This window comes from Miniopterus natalensis, chromosome X (assembly GCF_054644295.1).
Source record: "Miniopterus natalensis isolate mMinNat1 chromosome X, mMinNat1.hap1, whole genome shotgun sequence".
NCBI classification, from domain to species: domain Eukaryota; kingdom Metazoa; phylum Chordata; class Mammalia; order Chiroptera; family Miniopteridae; genus Miniopterus; species Miniopterus natalensis.
This window is the reverse complement of record NC_142103.1, coordinates 86,965,511-86,976,871: the sequence shown is the minus strand read 5'-3', so window position 1 is coordinate 86,976,871 and position 11,361 is coordinate 86,965,511. Positions and strand designations below refer to the sequence as shown.

The following is an 11,361-nucleotide window of genomic DNA, read 5'->3' as shown; positions in this document are numbered from 1 at the left end:
AAAAACATCCCATTAACCATTGCAATAACAGAACTGGCGAGGATGCAGAGAAAAGGGAACCCTAGTGCACTGCTGGTGGGAATGCAGACTGGTGCAGCTACTATGGAAAACAGTATGGAGTTTACTCAAAAAATTAAAAATGGAGCTACCATTTGACCCAGTGATCCCACCTCTGGGAACATATCCAAAGAAACCAGAAACACTAATTCAAAAGAATATATGTACCTTACGTTCATTGAAGCCTTATTTACAATAGCCAAGATTTGGAAGCAGCCCAAGTGCCCATCTGTAAATGAGTGGATAAAAAGCTGTGGGACATTTACACGATGGGATACTACTCTGCCATAAAAAGGAAGAAAATCTTGCCCTTTGCAACTGCATGGGTGGGCCTGGAGAGCATTATGCTAAGTGAAATAAGCCAGTCAGAGAAAGACAAGCACCATATGATTTCACTCATATGTGGAATCTAATGAACAAACTGAACTACTAAGCAAAATGGAGACAGACTCATAGATGGAGAGCAGGCAGAAAGCTGGGGGGGGGGCGTTGTTTGGGGGTGGTGGAGGGATTGAGAAAAGAACAAAAAAGAGAGAACTCATGGACACAGACAACAGTGTGAGGATTGTGGGGCTGGAGGAGTGGGGATGGGAGGGGGTGGGTGGAATTGGAAGAGGGCATGGAGGGGATAAATGGTGATGGAAAAAAATAAATTAATTTTTTAAAAAAGAACAAATTAAAATGGGCAGAGGACCTGAAAAATAAATAAATAAATAATAAATAAATAAATAAATAAATCTCTAGAAACTTATGAATCGATTTGCGTTTCCCTAGTAGATAGTGAAGTTGAGCACCTTTTTAGATATCTGTTGGCACTTTGTATATCTTCGTGGGAGAAGGGTCTGTTCAGATCCTCTGACCATTTTTTAATTGGATTGTTTGTTTGCTTGGTGTTGAGTTGTGTGAGTCCTTTACATATATTGGATATTAACCTTTTGTCCAAGCTGTTTGCAAATATCTTCTCCTACTGGATTAGTTGCCTTTTTGTTTTGTTGATAGTTTCTTTTGCTGTGCAGAAGCTTTTTAGTTTGATATAGTCCCATTTACTATTTTTGCCTTTACTTCCCTTGCCTTTGGGGGTCAAATTCATAAAATCTCTAAGACCAAGGTCCATAAGTTTAGTACCCATGTTTTCTCCTATGTAACTTATTGTGTCAGTTCTTATACTTAGTTATGATCTCTTTTGAATTAATTTTTGTACATGGGGACAAACTATAGTCTAGTTTCATTCTTTTGCATGTGGCTTTACATTTTTCCCAGCAGCATTTATTGAAGAGGCTTTTTCCCCCCTCCATTATATGTTTTTGACTTCTTTGTAAAAAATATTAGCCCTTCTACATATAGTTTCATTTCTGAGCTCTCAATTCTGTTCTATTGGTCTGTGTGTCTGTTTTTCTGCCATTATCATGCTGTTCTGATTATTGTTGCTCTATAGTATAACTTGAAGTCAGGTACAATGATACTTTGTTCTTTTTTCTCAGGATTGCTTTTGACTATTGAAAGATTTTTTTGTGGTTCCATACAAAGCTGATAATTTTTTTGTTCTATTTCTTTTAAAAATGTCACTAGGAATCTATTAAATCTGTATATTGCTTTGGGTTATACGGCCATTTTAACTATGCTGACTCTTCCAATCCATGAACTTATCAATTGAGAAGGTGATGGCTTAAATTTGCATAATCACCTTTCCCTTGCTTACTGTGCTTTGCTTGATAACCTCCCATACCTGGTTTCCCCCATCTCCAACATCTTCTTGGTCTTTAGCTGGAGATGATAGTTAAGGTGGTTTCTTTGGCCATTTCAAGGAGTGACTCACATTTCCTGGGTCTCTCCCGTGTTTTCAAGAGGTATACATGTTATTAAGCTTCTGATTGTTTTTCTTCTGTTAATCTGTCTTTTTATAATAAAGGGGTCCCAGCCAAGAACTTAGAAGGGTAGAAGGAAATTATTTTTCCTTCCTGACAAAGTCATGAGATCATTCAGTGGAAGCAGGAGCCCCTGGGGGTCTATCTGTCTGGAACTGGCACCACAAAACCTAGGCAGCTGCTGCCAAAGATACCGCTTGAGTCACTAAGGGTGGGAGAGAAGTACCTGGGGTCTTCTCTAACCCTCTAATCCTCTGCCATCAGACAAACAGAGCTGGAAGTCAGGTGTCACAGAAGCCTGGTCCTCAGCCTGCAAGCCTCAATGTCCCAGTGGTGCCCAGTGGAGTAGATAAAGGAGTCAGGAGTATATCTGAGGGCATAGGAATGAACCCTATGAGCCAGCAACCCCACTCCTCAGTGTATCAAGTAAGCACTGTTTATAACAGGAAAAAAGATAAAACTGGAAACAACCCAAATATCTGTCAACAGCAGAATGTATAAATAAATGGTGGTTATGCCTCCAATGGAATATGACAGTGAAAATGAATGAACTACAGCTGCACTCACTGACATGGATGAATCTCGGCGACATAATGCTGATTGGAAAAAGTCACACAAGACTAGATGCAGCATGATTCCAATTATATAAAGTTCACAAGCATGCAGAACAAAACAATTTATTATTTAGGAATGCATACATATATGGGAAGACTATAAAGCAAAGAGAAATTCAGGAGAGTGATTATCTATTAAGAGTGGGAAGTGATGGAATTGAGGAGGGGTACATAGGTGGCTTCAAATTACTGAGGCTATTTGAAATTAAAAAGTTTATTTTATTATTTAAATCATATATTATAAATATTCTTTTATCCCTATGTAATAAAAATATTTTTAAGACAAATATTTTGCATGATTAAGTTAATACAATAACTACCAACTAAAAGGAAAGCAGTGTTACTGGAGAGCTTCCCGCTTACCCAGGAATTTTCCTAGCTTCTTACTATCCCGCCTTTTCTCTGGAAAATTCTTCCCCTTTCTGTCTGCAGTTTTTTTGCTCTAAAAAAATAGTTTAATAATCATAGCAGACCAGAGGCTGATTCGGTGGGGAGGGAGTAGGGGTAGCTGATCATGAAAAATGATTGTTCCCCTAGTTTAAAAATGACCTCTGGCAACATGTTCCTTGAAGCTTCTAGCTTTATATATTATTGTCAGTCACTTTGCAACTTTGAGGAAGGCTCTATTACAGCTAATATGTGCCTCCAGAATACAGAAAGGCATTTCAAAATCATTCCTTTAAGAAGTATTTATTGAGCGCTTGCTATATGGATAACATCAAGCTGAATTTAAAATGAACTTGTATAAAAACATATATATAACACATAGACACAGACAACAGCGTGGTGATAGCCAGAGGGAAAGGGGGGTGGAGGTAGGTGGAGGTGGGCAAAGTCAGGAGAAGGGGGGTAGAAAGAGACATTGCTTGGGACGGCGGGCTCACGATGCAGTTTGCAGATGTTTCGTTGAGTTGTACACTTGAAACCTGTATAGTTTTGGGAACCAGTGTCACCCCAATAAAAAATAAATAAAACGAACTTGCATGACTTAATCATTATTTATATCAAAGAAAACAGGTTATAGGGCTTTCAGATACTAAAAGAATACCTGAAAAAATAAGCCACATGATCCTAGGTGTGAAGGATTAAACAGCAATGAGCCAGAGCTACATTGGATCTTCTTGGGACGTGTGGTCACAAAAGATCGTGGCCCTGGATAACTGGGAAATCCAGTTTGAACTATAAAGCAGATGCCAGACACCCCATTCCATTGGCCTGCTTTGATCAGCATGGTGAGGGGCAGTTCCAGGGCACACTAAAGGTTCGCAGGTCAAGCACCCACTGTATCTCTCAGTATTTCTGCCTCAAGACTGTCTCCAAAGTCACAGAGACTCACTCAGCCTCCAGATGATGTCCCTGGGCAGCCCTCAATCAGGAGGGCACAGGAACGACAGACACAGTCCCCAGCCTCATGTCCTTCAGCGGGACAACTATAAGTGTGTTCTCCAACATTCCTCAGAGGTCTCCATTGGACTGAGCAACAGTTTTGCACAGTGGTAGCCAACTCAGTAGCTCTATTATTTATTCCCCTTTTTCCCTCCTTTCCCTGCTCTCCCACTTGTGCTTCCTCTCATCAGCTACCGAACGAGCTCCTTGCTCTCTAATTCTTGTCGCAGACTTGGCTTTTCAAGAAACCCAAACTAAGACTATGGCAAAGTGCAACCAAAAAGAGATTCTTTCTTCCAAACAGGGTAAATAAATGCCCATCAAGTGCTGTTTTGAGGACACGGTCAACAGAGTGCAAGGATATTTGTCCTCACTGAGCTAAGTGAGACACTGGATCCTCAGGTCAGACACAAAGACAGATACGACTACCATCAGGGGGAGCAGGTAAGGATTCAGAGTGGAAAGACCTGTTTAAAACAAGCAATAAAGTCCTAGAAATAAAAAAGCACTTAGCTGAGTACAGACCAAATTCTGAGAGCAAGAGCACCGAGGGACTCACAGAAAAAGATTCTGAAGGGACCAGCACAACAACTTGACCCTCGTGGTAATTGTTAATCAGTAACAGTCGGAAGAGGCAAGTATTGGAATTGATGGGTATAGATTCTGTATTTCATTAAAGAGCATGGTAAAATCTTGAGGTATCCATTTGTGGCATAAAAAACCGAGTGATATTTATGCCAGGGAACAAGTACAAGAATGTTCATAGTGGCACTGTTCAAAGTTATAAAATAAACAAAAAAATCTGCAAGCAGTCCAAAAAGCCCTCTGGCAGGAGAATGAAGAATTAAAGTACCTATACAGTAGCGAAAATAAGGAAGCTACTGCTACACAAAAGCCTCAAGATGAATTTTAGGGACATGATATTGCATGAAAGAAAGCAAATGCCAAATATCTTTCTAATAGCATGTAACTATAAAAACAAACACAAACTGTTATGCATGGGCCATGCAACAAATTAAATATTTTCATAATAGCCCTGTGGCATAAGTACTATTATTCCCATTTTGTGGATGAGGAAACTGAGGCTCAGAGAACCTCAGCAGCTTGCCAAAGGTGAGACAGCCAGTAATTAGGAGAGAGAGAACTCAAATCCGGGTGGTAGACCTCCACCCTTTTAACTGCTACACTAAATTTCAAAGAACTATCACTGAGGCATATATATCTGCTAAAATATTTTTCAAAATCAGGGAATGATAGATTCAGGGTATGTTTATGATGTCAGGTTGGGGGACCCTGGCAGATGGAATGAAAGGAGGGGCACTAGGTAAAAAAGTAAACGCCAAGGTCTGGTTTTTGCACTGAATGCTCAGGTGGAGATCAGGATGAGGCCTGTGTGGCGGGTGGCTGAAGGGCAAGGCCAGAGATGTATTTATCTAAACTGCTGACATCTTGCTCACCACGAACTATTCTGCATTACTTTTGATTTTGAAAATACTGAACTAAAAGGTTATCTTAAGTGCTGAATTTTTAGATACCCCTTTACATTTTATACTGGAAGCAAGCATCGCACTTGCCTTATCTATCCAGGCCCTGGCTCAGAAGTGGCCATCCTGCTAAGAAAGGAACGGGGAGGGAGAAAGCACGGCACTTGTCTTAAATGTGGGTTTCTCTCTTTTCAGAGAGTGTATGTTGGCCCCAGGTGGCTTGGTGCTGGGGCTGATCAACATTAAGCAAAGACTAAATTACCCCTCTCTCCCGAATGACCACTGAAGTCCCTTCTCTTGAGTTAATAAATTTAAAAAGGGAAATGGAATGATGGGTATGGAGCATCTGCACTGCCAGGGCTTTAAAATTGTGCCTCACTGAATCCCTCCAATTGCTCCATAAAGCCAGAATTAATATTCCCATTCTTTTGCATAAGAAAGTTGAGGCTCAGAGATGTTAAGCACATAGTCTAGCCCTAGGCAGTTATGCTCAGTGGTTAGAGCATCGGCCCAAGGACAGAAAAGTGTTGGGTTTGATTCCGATCAAGGGCATGTACCCCGGTCGCAGGCTCCATCCCCGGCCTGGTTGGGGCGCACGTGGGAGGCAACCAAGCGATGCGTCTCTCTCACATCGATGTTTCTCCCTTTTTCTCTCCCTCTCCCTTCCACTCTCTCTGAAAATCAATGGAAAAAATATCCTCGAGTGAGGATTTTTAAAAAAAGTACACGGTCTAAGGGCAGATATTTCAAGTGCCATAAAATTTTAAACTCCATGTGCCACTTGTATTATTTCATCCTTGTATGCTTGGCCTATTCTGAGAGGTGGTGGTAGCTATTACGATCAAATCAGTTAAAATATGTGAAAATGATTTATAACATGGGAAGCACCATATCAACATTAACATAGTCTTATTAATAATACCAATAATAAAACCATTTACTTCTGTTTCTAATTTTCATGATAGAGATGAAAGTACATTTTGCCTTTTTTAGAGTGCCATATGAAATATTACAAAGAGAAAAAAGTCCACTCTCATCACATTGGGAACATATCACTCAGAGTCAACAATCACTCATTCCCTCAGAACTAAAATATGCTGAGCTTTGTACTATATTTTCTATTATTCCTATTAACACAATTAAAATGCTGAAATGCATTTGAATAGAGGTTTATTCTCTGAGGAAAGGTAGTTAGAAATATTATCTATTTGAAATTGAGGCAGCTATGATATTGTAAATAGAATGACAAACAAAAGTAATAAACACAATCTCATAATTTACTACTTGATTCCAAAGTCCAGGAGACAGTGAAAATACATATCAAACTCAATTCTAGCCAATTTAACCAACTGTATATTCCATTACCTCCCATTAAGTTTACTTTATCTCAGACAGTAACTGATATCATAAGTGAGTAAAAAATTATTTCAAATGTCAACATTTTGTCTCTCTGGATAATACACTTTATTATTTTATATTCCTTATTGAAATGTAGAAAAAATTTAAGATTAGTGCTCATATATGTTAAAGATGCAATTAGTTAACAGTTTAAAAGAAATATTTTTATCTATGTTTAAGCAAAGTCTGCTAGCATATGTGACCTTTGTTTATTTTGTTATAAGCATCTAGAAAGACAATTTAGCAAGTATTTCAATGGCAGTTAGAAAGGCATGTTTGTTGTTTATTACATATCTTAGATATTTTGCAACCACCTTTACCACACATCACACACAAATTCACAAACAATAAATACCCTATCAAACATAGAAAATCAAATGAAAACCTGTCTTAAAGCTGTGGTTTTTCAATTGCTAGTCAGTGAGAAAATTGTAAATCCCCCAAGCTCCCCTTTTTACAATTTCTCTCTAACCCTATATTGTCATGGGAGGTGGGGGGAGGTAAATTGCATCTTCTGGCTATGTTCACCCTTTATAATATAAACATTGGTGTGTTATCCTTATTAAATGGTTTTTATCTATTGTTTTCTGGCTCACACTCAAGTTTGCTGAATAAATTCTCGTTTCCAGAAAGTTTGCCTGGCTTTGTGGGAGTGCTAGGGGCATCTCCCTTTGTCATTTCCCACCAAGGGAGACTCCGAGCATGTCCTGTCACTCTAGGATTTGCCTGCTGAGAAGGAAAGAAGCTTATGAGAGCTTTGTGAATAACTCTGAAAAATGAAGCTGCTCTACAGATATCATCACCAAAAGGACCCCAAACAAAGATATATAAAATTTCACTGATAGCTTAAAAAAGAGGTTTACTTCCGGATCAGTCCTTGGTAAGAGATTAAAGATTTTTAGGAGGGATAAATGCAATCCAAATCCAAATTCCAGGTAATCACTGGTCACATTAAAATACAGGTTCCACCTATGGTGCCGAAGTCTTATTAAGAAAATGCTTTAAAAATCTAGTTTTCAGCCCTAGCCAGTTTGGTTCAGTGGTTAGTGTGTCAGCCTGTGGACTGAGGGTCCTGGGTTCAATTCCGGCCAAGGGCATGTACCTTGATTGCAAGGGCATGTACCTTGGTCAATCCCCTGCCCCGGTGCCGGAGGCAACCAATCAGTGTGTCTCTCTCACATGGGTGTTTCTCTCTCTCTCTCTCTCTCTCTCCCTTCTACTCTCTCTGAAAAGCAATGGAAAAAATATTCTCGGGTGAAGGTTAAAAAAAAATTCTAGTTTTCATATTTGAGAGGTAAAACACGTATGACCAGGATTTCTCTGTTGGAAACACACACACCTTACTATCTATTGTAAAGGTCTGTATTATTTGGTATTACTATAAAGAATTTTATTATATGGAAAATGTAAGAGTCCATTAAAGATAAAATTGACTCTTAAAATCCAAGGCCTATTTAATCTAAACTTACATCAAAACATCTTGAAAATTTCAGTTTGTATTCTTAAAGACAATTAAAATACTATCTTTATAGCATTAAGAATATATCACAAACACCAAGTGTGAACCCCAGTGCAAACTATGGATTCTGGGTGTAATGATGTGTCAATGTAGGTTCCTTAATTGTAACAAATGTACCACTCTGGTGCGGGATGTTGATAATTGGGGAGGCTATGCATGTGTTAGGACAAACGGTATATGGGAAATCTCTGTACTTACTTTCCACTCAATTTTACTGTATACCTAAAACTACTCTAAAAAATAAAGCCTGTTAAAAACAAAATAATATATCATAATAATTCATTTGAAATCTCTTATAGAAGTTTAATACATTTCTAACACAGGGTATACATATCCTAGCCCTTCAGGTATCATAATTGGATTGAGGAGAACATTTGGAAAAATAATTAGCATGCAATATGTTTCCTGCTAAGTACAGATTAGTATAAAGTGCTACAGGGGCATCAAAGGAGGGAGATTAATTCCCTCCGAGAAGTGATGAAATGTATCACCCAGAAGATCAGATTTTGTTTGCAGCCCAAAGGATGATCAGAAGCTTATCAGGTTGAGATAGTGGGTAATATTATTCAGGGTCTAAGGAGACTGCCTTAAAGTGTAAGTACAATAGACAAGGAGTGGAAGAAATGAGGAGGTAAAAGTAGGGGGAAAAAATGACAAAAGAGAGAACCTTCTAGGCCAAACTGTGCAGTTGAAATTGGGGGCAGTGGGGATCATCAAAAATCTTTTACATGAGTAATTCTGAGAACAGTGTATGGAAGGACTGGCTTAGAAAGACCATAATCAAGGAGCCAAATAGAATTAAGTAGACAGGGCAAATAATCTTGGTCGAAGATAAGGCAGTGGTGACAGTAATGGGGAGGAGATTCCAGAGGTAGTGTCCCACAAACTTCTATGGTCAGGATGTAACTGCAGAACCAGCTCAAAATGGCCCTATGGCCATTTTGTGAAAGCAAAGTTTCACCCCCTCTCCCTCAGGACCAAAGTACCGGGACATGGCTGGAACTTGAACACAGAACCCTCTCAGAAGCAAAGGGTTGGCTGTCCAGGGAGATCTGGTGCTGAAGCCCCTTACCATAAGTGACCCAATTTCAAAGTCCTCCAATGAAAACTTGCCCCACCAGCGCTTCCCCATACCTGTTCCCCCTAGCTCCTTAAAAACCTTCATCTTTCCCTTCTCCTGGAGGTGAATTTGGCCTTTCTTCCCGTCTCCTCCTTGGGCTGCCTCTTGAAATAAACTCTTTCCTTGTTGCATACTCGATGCTTAAGTGATTGGTCTTACTGCATGCTATTCATGAGTGAACAACCATTTATTAATTACATTTTACATTGATTTTAATAGTCATTTTCTCTGGAGAAATCTAACCCCATACACTCTTTCCCTCAGAGGGCTTAAGGGAAACTAAACACCAGCTCAGGGATCAAAGGGTAAGTCAAATCTCTCTGCAAAGGAAAACCTAGGTTTGTTCCTTGCAAACAGGACTGGTGATTAATGGCTGAAAGATGAAATCACTGCATGTATAAAAAGAAAGGTTGAAGCTTGATATTTTATTTATTGAAGTCATTCTTAGATGGCAATTAATTTAACTGTATACATCAAACACTAGCCCCAATGAAACACTAAGCGGATTAAAGCCCCCTTAAGATAATCATTATCATGTAATAGTCAACACACCCAGGTGGCTCCTGGAATATATGACCTATTGAAATACATACTCTATCAGATTTTAATTAAGAGGCAGAGTGCAAAGCCCAGGCATTATGTACAACTTTTTAAAAAAGTTTTACCTCCCTGAGAGTTATTAGAAAAATGAGGCTTAAATTCATTTTTAATAAATTTCTTCCAGCTTTGCATTTATCCATCAATTATATCTGAACTTCAAAGTACTCTGGTTGCATTTGTCTCAGAGCAATAATGGTGTCTGACCTTAGTTTCTTTTTTATTTTTTTAAATCCTCACTCAAGGATATTTTTTCCATTGCTTTTCAGAGAGAGTGGAAGGGGGAAGAGTGAAAGAGAGAGAGAGAGAGAAAAACATCGATGTGAGAGAGACACATTGATTGGTTGCCTCCCATACATACCCTGACCAGGGCCAGGGATCGAGCCTGCAACTGAGGTACGTGCCCTTGGCCGGAATCGAACCCAGGACCCTTCAGTCCGTGGGCCGATGCTCTAACCACTGAGCCAAACAGGCTAAGGCCTTACAGTTTCTTTATTTGTGAGATTCATTTGCAGTAAATGGTGTATAAGTGTAGGAGTGAAAACCATAAGCTCCTTGAAGAGTCCATGTTATTTCTCTCTCTCCCTTTCTCCCTTGCTCCCTGCCCCCATTCCTCTCCCCCTCTGTCTCTTTGTTTGCACATAGTAAAAATTCTATTGAATTCAATTCAGCCCACTGGAAGTATATACAGCATGTCCCCCCCCAAATGCATACACACTTTGAATAATTATTTATTCCAATGGGTTAAATCTGAACTTCAAAGTACTCTGGTACTTTGAAAGAAACATCAATTAAGCTATCAGCTGTTAAATGTGTATATGTTTTGGGGAGGACACCCTATATTTGGTATAGTTCAAAAGTAACAACTGAATTTTTGACAAACCAGAACTTAGATAAGACTGTTCACTTATTTCTTCTACAAATATTTGTTGAATATTTATTTTATGCCATGTCATGTATCAGTCAGTAGAGATAAAACGGCAAAGACAGGCAGACATGGAGATTGCTCGCATGGAATTTTCAGCTTATTGTAGGCAATAACAAATAAATGACAAAATAATATAACTACAAAATATGATATAACTTATGGAAGAAATAAACATGATGTTAGGATACAGAATACCTAAAATAAAGAGTCAAGGGGAGTTAGTCTAGATTTAATCAACAAGCAAGGTGTCTTTGAAAAAGTAAAATTAAACAGATCTAAAGGATCAAGATTCCATCATGCAAAATAATAACAAATGTTTTTCCAGAGAACAGCTTGCACAAAGGTCCTGAGGTAGGAAAGAATCCTCTACTGTTTTTGGAAACTCCCTTCAGA

General features: G+C 38.9%; 1 protein-coding gene across 1 annotated transcript in view; it reads right to left on the bottom strand.

Moving 5' to 3' along the window:
• Nucleotides 1-11,361, bottom strand: part of DMD (dystrophin) — a 1,831,916-nt gene that overhangs the window by 1,549,822 nt on the left and 270,733 nt on the right. The gene's annotated exons all lie outside the window — the stretch shown is intronic.